The sequence below is a fragment of the Sitophilus oryzae genome, unplaced genomic scaffold (assembly GCF_002938485.1).
Source record: "Sitophilus oryzae breed Bouriz unplaced genomic scaffold, Soryzae_2.0 scaffold_41_pilon_pilon, whole genome shotgun sequence".
NCBI lineage: Eukaryota > Metazoa > Arthropoda > Insecta > Coleoptera > Curculionidae > Sitophilus > Sitophilus oryzae.
This window is the reverse complement of record NW_022146996.1, coordinates 2,734,799-2,749,421: the sequence shown is the minus strand read 5'-3', so window position 1 is coordinate 2,749,421 and position 14,623 is coordinate 2,734,799. Positions and strand designations below refer to the sequence as shown.

The 14,623-nt window shown below is 33.7% G+C and overlaps 1 protein-coding gene across 3 annotated transcripts in view; it reads left to right on the top strand.

The window, feature by feature from the left end:
• The first annotated feature begins 3,860 nt into the window (after positions 1-3,860).
• LOC115885781 (TGF-beta-activated kinase 1 and MAP3K7-binding protein 2) overlaps positions 3,861-14,623 on the top strand; it is a 136,121-nt gene continuing 125,358 nt past the window's right edge. The window contains exon 1 of one of the 3 annotated variants that reach the window (XM_030904799.1): positions 3,861-4,052. The gene's annotated coding sequence lies outside the window, so the exon portion shown is untranslated. Of the gene's footprint in view, positions 4,073-14,623 lie in introns of all 3 variants that reach the window. The other 2 variants (XM_030904798.1, XM_030904800.1) reach the window with 2 other exon arrangements.

Here is a 14,623-nt window from a genome sequence, read left to right as displayed (position 1 = left end):
CTGGAACATGCGGTCAGACACTGTCTTGTTATTGTTGTGTTATTGTTTTAGGTTATAACGAGTGCGACACGAGCGATAGATAGGTTGTCTCTGTCGTAACGGTCGTTCCCTGACGACTCTGCCGAGAAACACAACACTGTCTTTCGTTTCTCAAGTACACCTGAACTCTCCGTATCATAGCCGGGTATTTTTTTTTATTTTAATGAAGCTATAATTAAATTAAAAATATATCGTATTTAAACTTTTTTATATTTTATTAAGATTTAGGACAGGTTTTTTAAATAAAACTTTAGAAAAACAATTTAGAGTCCAAAAGGATAAAAATAATAAAATACACGTTATAGAAGAAATTTTATAATCGAAATTAGGTAATTTTTGAAATTAATAATAAATTATTAATTTTAGTCAAACATTTACAACCCCTAATATTAATCAAAACAGGATCTATTCCACAGATATAATAGAATCGGCGACAGGGAGAGAAAAAAAATATGATTGTTGTAATTTTTTTTCTGGTTAAGTGATGTCTTATTATGTAAATTAGAGAAAACATAAATCTGTTCCATTAAAGCAAGGAAGGTGATAGGAAGTGGATAAAATAAAAACTACATTTATTTAACTCGGTACTGTCTTTATTATACCGGGTGCGTCTCAAAAGTGGCTCATCCCCATAATTTTTTTATATTTTCAAATAAAAAACAAGATTTAGTATGTTAGTATATGAAATAAATTAGGATTGATTGACGCATTCAATTGTTTTTGGTCACTTCCTGTTTCACCGGAAATGACTATAACTTTTAATTTTTAAACGGCACCCTCGGAATATTTCTACTTTATTCGATAGAAAATGACACTATGAATGGAATGACATATCATATGTCAACTTTTGACATTTTCGCATATGGTTTAATTGTAATTGTAACACGCGGTTCATAACGACAATTTGACTCGAAATACCAAGTGTGTGGTATCAATATATTCATAAAAAATCCTTTTTCCAAATATGCTAATGAGTCACCCTTGTTCCATTTGAAAAAATTGACATATGTATGATTAAAAAATACGATTTGTACATCTTTTAACCGGCCCAGACAAGACACGAAACCTATTAGACGATCAAAACTATTTTTCCAAGGCTCCTTGATTAAAACTTAGTGGATTGAAAAAAACTGGATTGAAATTTAAAATAGGATAAGTTTTTAAGCGACAATGTCAAAAGTTGACATATGATATGTCATTCTATTCAGAGTGTCATTTTTATCGAATAAAGTAGCAATATACCGAGGGTGCCTTTAAAAATCAAAAGATGTAATCATTTCGGTGAAACAGGAAGAGACCAAAAACAATTGAATACGTCTATAAATCCTAATTTATGTCATATACCTACTAACATACAAATCTGTTTTTTTATCTGAAAAAATAAAAAAGTTATAGTGGTGAGCCACTTTTGAGACGAACCCGGTATATTAAAAAATATTGTTTCATAATGTAATATCATTTTAAAATTCTTGTATGTTATTTTAGATTCTGAAGATAATTTTAGAATAAACCGGAATATATTTTTAATAAAAACATTATTAATTATTAACAGGGTTATAATTATGATTTTGTTACAATGTAAGTAAGTAAATAATGTAATGTAAAAGAAAAAATTCAGATTTTACATTTTACTAAAATATTATCTAAATAAGCGCCTTTCTACAACAACGCCACTGACTCCTAATGGGTAAATTGAGAGTTGCCTACCGGTCGAAAGTCGTTTCAAGGCTTAAATGGATTATTTAAGTCAAATTTCTTGCAAATTTTTCGATCATATTTTATAGTTCTTGAACAGAAAAAGTCAATAAAATAAACAGTTAAGAACTACAAGCTAAGAAAATGCATTAATACAGCCGGGGACATAGCGGCAACAAAGCTTTACCGCACACGTGCGACGCGTACTACAAGGTAATAAATGAATGAATAGGCTCCCTCGCCTCTAATCGGTGTTGTCATATTGTAAAGAACTTATCCTTATTAAACAGTATCCGACTTATAATTTAGTAGTATAAGGACTATTTAATACATCTATGGAATATTAAAACCTACTTTATTAAACTGTAGTATTAATATCTCAATATATGTGTATAACAAGAAAAAAAATATTGATAATATTAAAGACGTGACAACATAGGCTGGATGAGGAAGGCTCGGTCGACTGTACCCAGAAGTAAACATGTGTACAAAAAAGATTGTTTGTCCGCGTTGAGATGTAAATAGTGTAGTCTATATTTTATTTTAAGTCTATGGTACCAACTCTGTCTAGATAATAACGGGCAGTAGTCTGAACATTTAATGTAGTCTTTGTGTTTATATTTTTTAGTTATATATTAACTGAGAAGCCCGATTGAAGTAACCTCTTCAGTTTATATTAAAATATGTTTTTTTGTTTCTGTCACACTTATTTTTTATTTGCTTCGTTTTCAATTTTATTTAATTGCTAATTTATGCATTCGGCTCCGAGGACATTATTATATTGATTTTCTTCACGCGGTTTTTGAAAAGATCCAAAATTGATTAAACTATCTTCTAACCTTTTAAAAATGGCTGGGTTTGGTTGCTCGTGCTCTGGATACCGCTCAAATTTTTTTTCAAAAAAAAATTAATTTGCTTATGTTTGTTAGACTCAATATAACATTTCTATACCAAACATATTATATTTCTCAAAATTTACTCATTTTTTATTATTTAAAATACACACACTTCAATCTGTTGAAATGAAATGTCCCGCATCCGTCAAAGGTATGTTCCGATCGCCATAACATAAACTTTGTTACTCGGCGCGGCCTACTATCTGCTAAGTGGATATTTTATGAAAAATTTGAAATGTTGAGGTTAATAGTGAAAATAAATATAGAGTGTTATATATTTTCGAGAAGCCCATGACAAGCTCAACAAGAACATTTAAAAATATACAGCGGGTTCTATTTAAAAAAACATAAGTATAGTTAATATCTCAAAAAATATTTTTTTCGAAAAAGTCTGACTACGCCACTGCATTCTACACAGAAAAGTGCCTTTAGAATGTATAATTCATTTTTCCGTGGTTGGCTGAAATCAACAAACTATCGAACATCTTCAAAAAGTACAAATTTTGATAATCCCCCTGTAGCTTCGAAACCGATCAAGATATTCACGATCCGTTTGCGCCATTGTAATTTTTTCAAAAAAAGAACCCGAGACTGCAGTATCAAAATTTGAATATTTCTCACGGTTTCCTAGATACCCTATAGAAACAACCAAAATGGTCCAACTGTACACCCGTTCGACTTGTGGCTCGAGCCGCAGGCAAGAAACTGTCGAAAACTGTGCAAAACGTCATTTTCGAAACTCGTTGTTTAATATACTATTTTTTAAGCACAAATGTTTGAAGTTGACATATGATATGTCGTTCTATTCAGAATGTCATTTTCTATCCAGGAAAAATCGAGGGTACCTACTACTTAAAAACCAAAAGTTGTAGCAAAGGTTGTAGTCATTTCCGGTAAAACCGGAAGTGACCAAAACTAATTGTTTGCAACAATCAATCTTGATTTATGTCATATATTAACATATCGAATCCTGTTTTTTTGTCTCAAAAAAATAAAAAAGTTCTAGGGGTGTTAATTATTATTTATTTTATTATGTAATTATAATCATTAGAATCTGTGTGCACAGTATCATATAATTGAAATAATGGCGAATGCGCCAGGATAAGCCAATAAAGCTCAGCACAATCGAACACTGGGCATTTAAGTAAAGTTGTATTTTCAGCAAGTTAACAGATGGCTCTGAACTACAACACTTTCACATCCACGTGACGCTTCATATCTATTTGTGTCTGATCTTTCAGTTTTCAACAACACACGAAATAAAAGGTTGCCATGAATTTAAGTTAAAGCAAAATCTCCGGTTTTCACGCAGCAAAACGATTTGTCGCCTTCCTTTTTCGTACCCTTGTGTCGTGTGATAGTGTTGTGAGTGACAGAGTGACTGAATTGGATAAATCTAACCAGAAACCTCCATAAAACCATGTACGTTATGTGATTTCTAGGTACGTCTATGATGGTTTTGTAATTTTTCTAATAAATGTGTTTTTTTACGGTGTGTGATCGTGGTGGCTGGGTATGTCGATTCCGTTTCGGCGTTTGTTATCTAAAATAACGGCAAGACAAGTGAAAATCGCCCACTGTCGCGTATGTGGTATGGCAAACGTCAAAAGTGACGTCAATTTTTGACGCCCCCGCTTACACCGAAAAGAATAAAGGCAAATTTTTCGAATTGATGTGTTTTTTATCTTGCCAATATTTAAAATCGTACATATTTACCGATTGTTCGACTTTATTTTTCTAACAGGCGGCGTTGTTTTATTGGTAGAGCAGTAAACTTGATTTATTTAATGTGTTTTCGTTTTGTTCTTGAAGTTAATGCTCTTTCTTCTACATGTATAGTAGAGAGATAGGTATATCAAGTTCGAATTGCGTATTTTCAAACTAAACGAGATAAGAGGATGTTTTAAAAACATCTACTGATATATTAAGTATACAACTCTACAGTTATGATGCAATTAAAATAAAATTACGATGTATGTATAGTCACAAAGGAATAGTAAAACAATTATGTACCTACATGGATATGGCAGATAATGTTTGGCCGTTCTTTATTTTTCTGATAATTATAAGAAGAGCTGAAACGAGCGAACTTTCCTTACTTTTTTATCATAAGTTTCAGATTACGAAATTAATTTACAAAATTCCATATAGTTTATTTTTCAATAACCTAACAAAGTCATTAATTCTGAAATTTCTGGCATATGTTTATATTTATATTTGGATATTGACATATTTTGTAACCATCGAAAACTTACTCGATCATGAGATTTGTTTAATGTAGGCTTTCTTTATACTAAATATGTGAAATATTAACTATACTATATCTTTTATTATCACAATTTCAGACGAAAAATTCGAAAAATCTCAGATAAACTTCATAATTATAAATAAAGAATTAAATATTTGAAATAACTGTAACTTGAAGGACAATAGGTAAGTTTCAAATATAAATAACGTAGGCGAAATGAAAATGAATTCACTTTAGTTAATTTTATTATGCATCTATCTAATGCGGCTAAAATATTGACCCCGAACCCTCTTAAATACTTAAATTTAGTAGGTAATAGACCAGGTAATAGAGTACGAAAATAAAGAAATATAGTTGATGAAATTTGGAATAGGATCAAGAATATCGAAAAGATTATTCTTATACCTATATCCTCTAATACTCTAGTTCCCACCTAATGTAAGTACTTATTTAAGTATTCATGAGATCAATGTGTACTACCAGTCAACTATGCATGCGAAACCTGGACACTTAAAACGGACATTATAAGGAAACTGCAGGTCGCACAACGCTCGATGGAACGAAATATACTGTGAATAACAAATAATGACCGTGCAAAAATAAAGTGGATACAATAAAAGACCCAGATAATAGATGTCATCCACAAAATCAAATCCTTCGAGTGGCAATGGACAAGATATCTGGCTAGAAGGACCAACAACCATATGGGCCACAACAGTGGTATCCATGGTGTCCACAAGGAATTAAGAGACCAAACCTAAGATAGGGCCATGATATTATGAAGTTAGCAGAGATAACTTGGATCTGCATAGCCAACAATAGACCACAATGAACCCATATACAAACAGCGAGACAAAGACATTATCTAAATATGTGGGGGAGGCTCGAGGGGAGGTATAATATAGATTATAATTCAAAATGGTTGAATATGCTGAGAATGATGATGATGATACGAAAATATCAGTATTTATGACTTCAGAATAAAAAAAAATATGTCTTCAGTATTTATGCCTTCAGAATATACTAAACTACTAGAAAGTAGTTACTCTTACTGTATAGTATTACTTACTTAAACTAGTAATAGACAAAGAACAAATCGTTATGTGGCCATCTTCATAGACGGAGGTCAATTCTAGACTAGTGCGGGACTGAGTTTAGACGAACGTAGCAATATTACCTATTCAGGGGTTAGGGTACCAGGGCACGAGAGTCACAAGGGTAACGAAAAGGCACGCAAGGCTTATCAATGCCCATTCCCCAAGGCCCAGAACCCTTCTGTGGCGTTCCAAAGGCGGTCACGAAAATGGCCACGGAACGATGGGTGGCCAACAAATCTCTAGAATGGTGGACAAACTCACCAGGGCAGAGGCAGACGAAAAAGTTCATTGTAGAACATTTGCCAAAATTCACGGTAGACCTGATAAGCAAGGACGGAAAAACAGTCAAAACTGTAGTGGGTCTACTAACAGGGCATTGTAAGCTATCTAAAGCTATAAGGCATCTAAAGCTGATGGGACTGACAGACGAAGCTATGTGTAGGTTCTGCTAATCTAAAGAAGAAACGACACCTTTTATGTCGGTGCGACAGCCTGGTAAATGTGCGGTTCTCTGTAATCTCCCTGGCAATGATAGGCCATTGCCACGGAGCTACATGGAATCTAAGGATCAGAAGAGGATCACAATAATTCTGAGAAGGTCGCAGTGAATCAGGCCAAGAGCCATTTCTAGGAATCTAATCTAATCTAATCTAGTAAGAGTAATAATTAACAGAACGAAAATTCATAGATAGTCTGAAGTTTTCATGTCTGTCTTTTCCAAACAAAATGTTCTCAATTTATTTGCGGACATCTGGAAAGGCGATCACGAAGAACAAATATTTTCGATACTTGGTTGTTGTTTGGGTGATTCGATGTAATGGTTGTTCTGAAGATGGAGAAAATCGAGTGATGAGCAGTTATCAAATAATGTTTTTGAAAGGTAATACTATTAATAATACTGCTAAGGTGCAAACGAAGCACTCTTGAAGTCTCTCTTGATGTAGATGGAGAGGTCCTCGGCGAGGTCATACAAGATGAAGTTTAAATATTTGATGATAAATCTGTTTAAGATGATTAAGGCATCACGACGTTGAAGCGAAAGTAAAAGAACAATTGTCAAGGGCGTCGAGAGTAGCAAATTGTTTGAACCACTCCATTTGTAACATCAAAAACATGAATACCCAAGTTTACCAATTGAGGAAACTCAAATAACATCGATACGAAAATGAAAATACTTAGAAGAATTGATGGCAGAACCTTATGACACAGAGAAGAGCGAAGACCTAAGACCAACGGGACTTATTGTCAACGGGAGCTTCGGTGGGAGAAATGTGGATTCGCAAGAAGATAATGTAGGATGTTTTTTATGATAGATTAGAAAATTATCCGATTACATGTGAGCTAAAGACGAGCAGGACTTATAACCAAGCAATCTCTGATGAAAAAGTTAATAAAAATTTCCATGACAATGTTTATATTTTATCGTACAATGTATACGCTTAAGCATTAAAATTTTTGATCGTATCATCGTATCAGCTTCTTTGGTTCCACAGAATTATAATTTTCTGTAACTAAAGATTCTGAAACAATTACTTACAATAAATTTATTATGTATTATGATGACTCCATTTGCACAAAAGATTAACTGATATTTTATCTTATTAATAAACCGAGTAATAAACTATCATATCATTATAGATAGAAGTCATAAAATTTTCATGCATATAATCTGTATATGAGTTTTATCAGAGAACTAAATACCACCAGAAAATTAAACAATGGTTATGAAGAATAGAAAAACTGCTGTGGTTGATGATTCGATTGAATTTGAATTCTGATAAAACATTTTGGTAGCGGGACAAAAATTGGCTACACAAGTTATTCAACGCTTGCCGTAAAAAAAACAAATGCCAAAACTTTGGAGAGGATAAAAAAGTAGTGACTCTTCTCAAAATAAGAAAAAATCGGGAGTCTCCCAAATAGCTGCCATTTACTAGGCGATAAACGAGCAATCCGATCGAGCGATCTAGTCGCTTTCGATCAAATTGTCGAAAGATCTCCAGATTAGTGCGTCATTTCAATCAGATTGAAAGCGATATTGTGATTGCCAAGCAATCTTTTGATTTACAGTGCGGAAGGTGAATCGGGTTGCAATTGCTAGCAATTTAAAAAGGTTGTACGATGATCGCCCAATCAGTGGACGTCGGCAACCAGGTTGCTCAACTATATTTATTATTTAGTACGTGACCAGGAGAGTGTCGGAAATTCTCGATTTGGGTAATTTGAATTTCACAGCCAAATTGCTTGAATGTCGCCTTATAAATGGTCCGTTCGAAGAAGGTTCCAAGCAACCAAAAAATTTAGAAGCAATTTTATCGCTCAACTTGGTTGCTACAAAATCGCCCAGTGAATATGACCTATATCCTTACTGTACTACTGTCTCATCTTTTTACGTTGTATGGCAGGTTAATCTATCATAAAATCAAAAACATTGTGGATTCCGAACAAGTTACACGCCAAGCTAGTTTTACACCTAAGAAATCTTTAATTCGCACAGGGCAGTGTACTGGCCTTTCAACTTTCACGCAAGCAATCAACCTTTACACACGAAAATTCTAAAACGTTTGTTTATGCTGATGACTTAGCGGTAACAATGAAAGGTAAATGCTTCCATGCTGACATCAAGGAAAAGCCAAAATCCGCATAATGTCGGATTATTTTAATAAGCCTAGCGTTTGAAACCCAAAACTTAGGTCTTTGCATTCCCTCTTAAATCTCGCATTCCCTCTTAATCGAAAACTTAAACATGGGACCGATCATAGGACGGTATACATCTAGGGTAAACAGTATACTGTACATCTTATAGCGTCATCCTAGACAGAACACTGACCGACAAGTACTAATACTAAATCACACGAAATCAAAGCACTATTAAGAAACCTAACAGCCCGTAAATGGTGTTCAAAACCATGCGTAATACCAGACTTTGGTAATACGAACCAATGTTCGAGCTTTGTGTATCTTTTGAAACAGCTGAATCTGGTCTCTCGCATATGATCCATATCTAATCATGTTAAGTAATCAGAATCTGTATCACTGAGACTTGTAGGATAGAATGGTAGAATATAAAATGAGTGTGAGGGGGGTTGATCACCTCGACCTTAAAGATCTATTGTGTTCCCTTTTCTTGAGTTATAACTCCTCATGCAGCCTATAATTTATCATACATTGGAATTTTCCTGTTGTAGGGGGGACCGGGGTGTTTTTCACAGGTGGAAGCCAAGTATGTTAGGAATGAATAGCTGCCAAGTATCATATTTCTCCTATCAAGTTATCTAGTTCGAATGTAGATATATCGGAATCGAGATCGGAATGTTCATCCGTGTTAAGATTTGACACTCTTATTTAACAATTTACAGATTACAAAGTAAAAGTTACTCTGCATTTTATGCAAGTAATTGAAAAAAAATCCCAAAAGAAAATGCATATACCAGTCTCTCATAAAGTTAGCTATCATTAATTTAAGTTAAGCAACGATAGACGTTCTGGGATTTAGATGGGTGAACGATAGGAAAACTCAGTCGTGCTCTTTTTTAAGGCAAGAGTGTAAGAATATGCAGTGTTGAAATGCACTTCTCTCACGCATGTTATCAGCCGAAGGAGATCGGATATCTTGTAAGTAAGCTTTTTTTTACAATTTAGATACTCGCTAAGTTAGTATAGTTAGTGAGAATTTTTACAAATTATACTTCCTAACACTTTTAGAATAATTAAATAATAATTTTTTCTTATTCTCGATATTATTAAGTACTAGTTGCTTACGAAATTCTCCGATGGTAGCAGCACCGGCGGAGAATGCACCAAGCCTATATAAAACTGTGTCTTGTATGGAAAGAGTATTGGTATGGAGAGAGAATATATACTTAGTCTCCCAGCTTAAACTCCTATGATTTTTGATATAGCTGCTGTAGAATTAATGAAAACAAATTTGTAAACATCTCATCTAATACGGAACCAGTGTACAATTCTGTAATTGCTATATATACACATTTTCAATCCTACAAATGAATTGCCTCTAATTTGTCGGGGTTCAAACAAAGGAAACACTGAAGTTTTTGGATAACTGCCAAATCCGGTAGAAAATGCCGGATAAAAAAACAGAGTTTATATTTAAGAATCTGTATTTTTTTATTAGCAAGAATTTTATTTTTAAATATGTAGTTACAACCGTGGTGAAAATATATTTTAAAAATGTTGCCTGTCGCAATATAAATTTCATTTAACTAAAGATTTACAAAATTAAAAGTGTCTAGAAATATCGAGGGAATAATGATGGTACAAGCTATTTCTATTGAGTCTTAACGGATACAGGTGTTACGTGTTCTAAGCTTATAAATAATGTTTATACCGGTTATATTATATTGTGGCGGGTTGATTTCTTGGAAATAGCCTGGGTATGTTGCCACTGAAGGAGAAATCTAAAAAATGAAAAAAAGTATTTTTTGTAAAATACCACTGTGTATAGAATCCAATCGGAACCCAGTTTGTCAATAACTTTTATTACTCATAAAACAAATTTGCTAAACCTACAATAAATGTTTAACTTTTCAAGGAATATATCTACCCCCATAATAAAGCATAAAACATAAAAAAATTAAGAAAAAAGCTATTTAAAATGTCTAATTATGATGTCTATTCAGAGAGCACTTTTTAGCAGATACGTGTTTTAAAACCACTGACGTTCTATAAAGTGACATTACATCAAACTTCACATTAAGAATTACTACTTAAAAATTATTATATTAAAAATTATATTATTGATTAAAGTGTATAATGTATAGTAGGTTCGCCACTTTTAACTTTTAACTAGTATAGGCTTTAGACGCCTTATTGATGATCTGCCCCTAACGGAACTCGAAAACATAATTTTCCAGCAAGACGAGGCACCGCCTCAGAACGTTGAAGGTATCAGCTACTTTTGCAGCTAATTTTGAGAATAATTGATTAGCTAACCATGATCCCAGCCGTTGGCCGTCGAGGCCGCCGGACTTAATATATTAGATTTTTATCTTTAGATTTTTTTTATCTTTAGACCTATAGATTTTTATCTTTGCGAAAGAATAAAGGTTCTTATTTTTAAATTGCCTGTATAATCTAGTTAAGAATTAGAAGTACTTAGCGGTTATGCGAGAGTATCTTTCACCTCCAATGAGTTAATGAATTCCGCGAGAAATGTTCAAAAATGGTCCCGTCTGTCCATAAGAGTAGACGGTCGACATGTCGAACACCTGTAGCAAAATTCCATGTCTTGGTTTGCTATTAATTTTATTGTTATTAGATACAGTTTAAATGTGTTGATGTTGTTAAATATAGTTTAAATTGTTATAGAATTCTAAATATCTCATTGTAAATATTATTTTCGTTTTAATTGCTGCTCACAGCTCCAATTTTTTTGCATTACAGCCGGCGCGGTTCAAAGCCTACTTATTCAAAGTGGGCAAATTTTTAAAAACTCTATATCTCGAAGAGGAATCGGGCAAAATATCAAGTATGTTATATTTTTGGAAAAGTAATTTTAAATTCTTCGATGAATTAAAAATATACAGGGTGTTCCATATAAAACATCAAATTTTCTGTCGATAATTCTTAAATTATTAATTTAAAAAAAAAATATACTTAAGCCATTAAATTCTACATAAAAAGGTGCTTTAGAAATGTTTGCATAAAAATACAACATTTTCCATAGCGAAAAAGTTACAGCGATTTGTTAAAAATGCACATTTTTGAAAAAAAACTCCGTAACTCATAAACAGTAACAGATATCGACGTGCGGGTTTCACCATCATGTTTCTGATAAAAATTGAGCTCCAGATACCGACATTAGCTTTCGTCTACCTCCTATAGAAAAGAATGTTTCCCTTTAATGCAACCTTATCGATAGATTGCGTCCCCCTTTCTTGAGTTATAACTCATCAGACAGTCTCGTCAGACGCGCTTTAACAAAAGCCAGTATCTGAGCCGGTTTTTCAGAGGTTAGTTCTCCATCTCCGATATCAGTCCTATTAAAGTACTCTTGGCGCACTCAGTGATGGTGGTGTTCTGGTGTTTCCCCATTTTCCCCACAGAATCTGCATTCACCGTTGTTTCTTAGTTTCAATCTACTGAGGTGTTTGTTGCTCTTAAATTATTAATTTTAAAAAATATATACTTAAACCATTAAATTTTTCGTAAAAAGGTGCTTTGGAAATGTTTTCCTAGAAATACAAAATTTTCCATAGCAAAAAAGTTATAGCGATTTGTTAAAAGTGCATATTTTTGAAAAACACCCCGTAACTCCGAAACGGTAACAGATATCGATATGCGGTTTTCACCATCATGTTTTTGACAAAATTGAGCTCCAGACACCGGTATTAGTTTTCGTCTATCTCCTATAGAAAAGGGTGTTTCCATTTAAAAGCATCGAATTTGACCCACCCTGTACAGTCGTTAATAAACACCGCCAGGAATAGAGAAGCGATGGAAAATGTTATCGCAAACATCCATTAATGGATTCGCACTAGAAGAAGAAGAAAGGATATTTCCGATTGTCATTTTTCAAATTATTACTCTGCATACCGGGGCAGTATGAATTACCTACATTTGATAGGTATTATTTATTATATTACTAAATATCTGTAAACTGTGTTCGAAATTTTTGCAGCAAAGTGCAAGTGGATTTTATTAACAAAAGTATCGATTAGAAAACATTAATATCGTCTAGATATCATTTTCCTAAAACTTAATCCTGATTTCCCATCCAAAATTAAAAGAAAATTATGTAATGTTTGTAAGTTTCCACCACTACGCCAGACCAAAAATTGTAATATAAATTATAAGTTCAATTCCATGGCTTTTGTGTTTGGACGTCTCTTCTAAATATAGGTTGGGAACATAAATAACAGCCAGTTTTAATGAAATAACCTGCGATCTTTTATTGAAGAGAAATCTCAATTAAAATTATTCTCTTTTTGAATGGGTCTGAAAATGGAATTTATACCTGACTTAGGTCAAGTATTCTAATGGTCAAGGTCAGTTATAATGATAATGATATTTAATAGGAATTTAAAAAGATTGTGAGCTATCAAATTAGAGTTAATTTGTAATGAAATTTTTATATGGTTTATTATAATTGAACCGCAATCCGAACTCTTAAACATCCGCTTAGTGAATTTAAGTAATATCTTGTTTATATATTCTTACATATATAAGGGTAATATACTCGTATATATGTAATTGATAAGAATGTCTTTAAAGTGTAAAAACATACCTATATAAATAAAATATCAACAATGTTAACCATGAGCTCGACCAGTAGGTATTCATCGTCATCATCATTCTCAGCTTATTCAACCACTTCCAATTATGGTGTAGCCTCCCTCACATATTTAGATACTCTCTTTGTAGATGGGTCTATTGGTTGTCTATTGTTAGCTATGCGGGCCCAAGTTATCCCTGCTAATTTCCTAATATCATGGTCTTATCTCAGGTTTGGTCTTCCTCTAGGTCTCTTATTTCCTCGTGCTGTAATTTTTGTGGTCCATCCTTCTTGCCAGGTGTCCTGCCCGAACAAAACCAAACCAATTGAGGGATTTGATTCTATATCTATTACCTGGGTCTTTTGTCGTATCCACTCTATTCTTTTACGGTATTTCTTGGTTATTCCCAGCATATTTCGTTCCAGAGCGTTGTGCGAATCTGCAGTTTCCTGTATAATGTCCGTTTTAAGTGTCCAGATTGAGGACCCTGGAATACTCCATCCGTAACCTCGAATAGGAGCACTCCAACGGTCTAAGACACCTCTAAAGTTCCTCAGAACTTACGACCGAGAAAAATCAAAGATTTTCTTTGATTTAAGTAAGAACAATCTTTGGATTGTCACGGGGTTTCTAACAGGACGCTGCTCCTCGACGAACACCTCATTAGGCTGAAGCTGAGAAACAACGGCGAATGCAGATTCTGTGGGGAAAATGGGGAAACACCAAAACACCTTACCACTGAGTGCGTCGCGTCGAGACGACGACCGTTTGTGCCATGAACTTTGGTACGGCTGCTGTCGTGGATGGAGAGCTGGCCTCTGAGGAGCCGTCTCAGATACTGGCTTTTGTTAAAGCCCTGAGACTGTATGATGAGTTATAACTCGTTATAACTCAAGAAAGCGGAACACACAATAGATATGTAAGGTCGCGGTGATTAACTCCCCTCCTAAACATTCTACAAGTGTCCAGGTTTCGCATGCATAGGTCATGAGTAGTAGTACACATTGGTCGAATGTTTTCTTGTTTAGAAAAAAGGACATGAATTTCATTTTGCATAAATTATATATGTACAGGGTGGGTCAAATTCGACGCTTTTAAATGGAAACACCTTTTTCTATAGGAGATAGACGAAAACTAATATCGGTGTCTGGAGCTCAATTTTTATCAAAAACATGATGGTGAAAACCGCACATCAATATCTGTTACCGTTTCGGAGTTACGGGGTGTTTTTCAAAAATGTGCATTTTTAACAAATCGCTGTAACTTTTTTGCTATGGAAAATTTTGTATTTCTATGAAAACTTTTCCAAAGCACCTTTTTACGTAGAATTTAATGGTTTAAGTATAATTTTTTTAAAATTAATAATTTATGAGTTATCAACAGAAAAATTGATTTTTTATTTAGGACACCCTC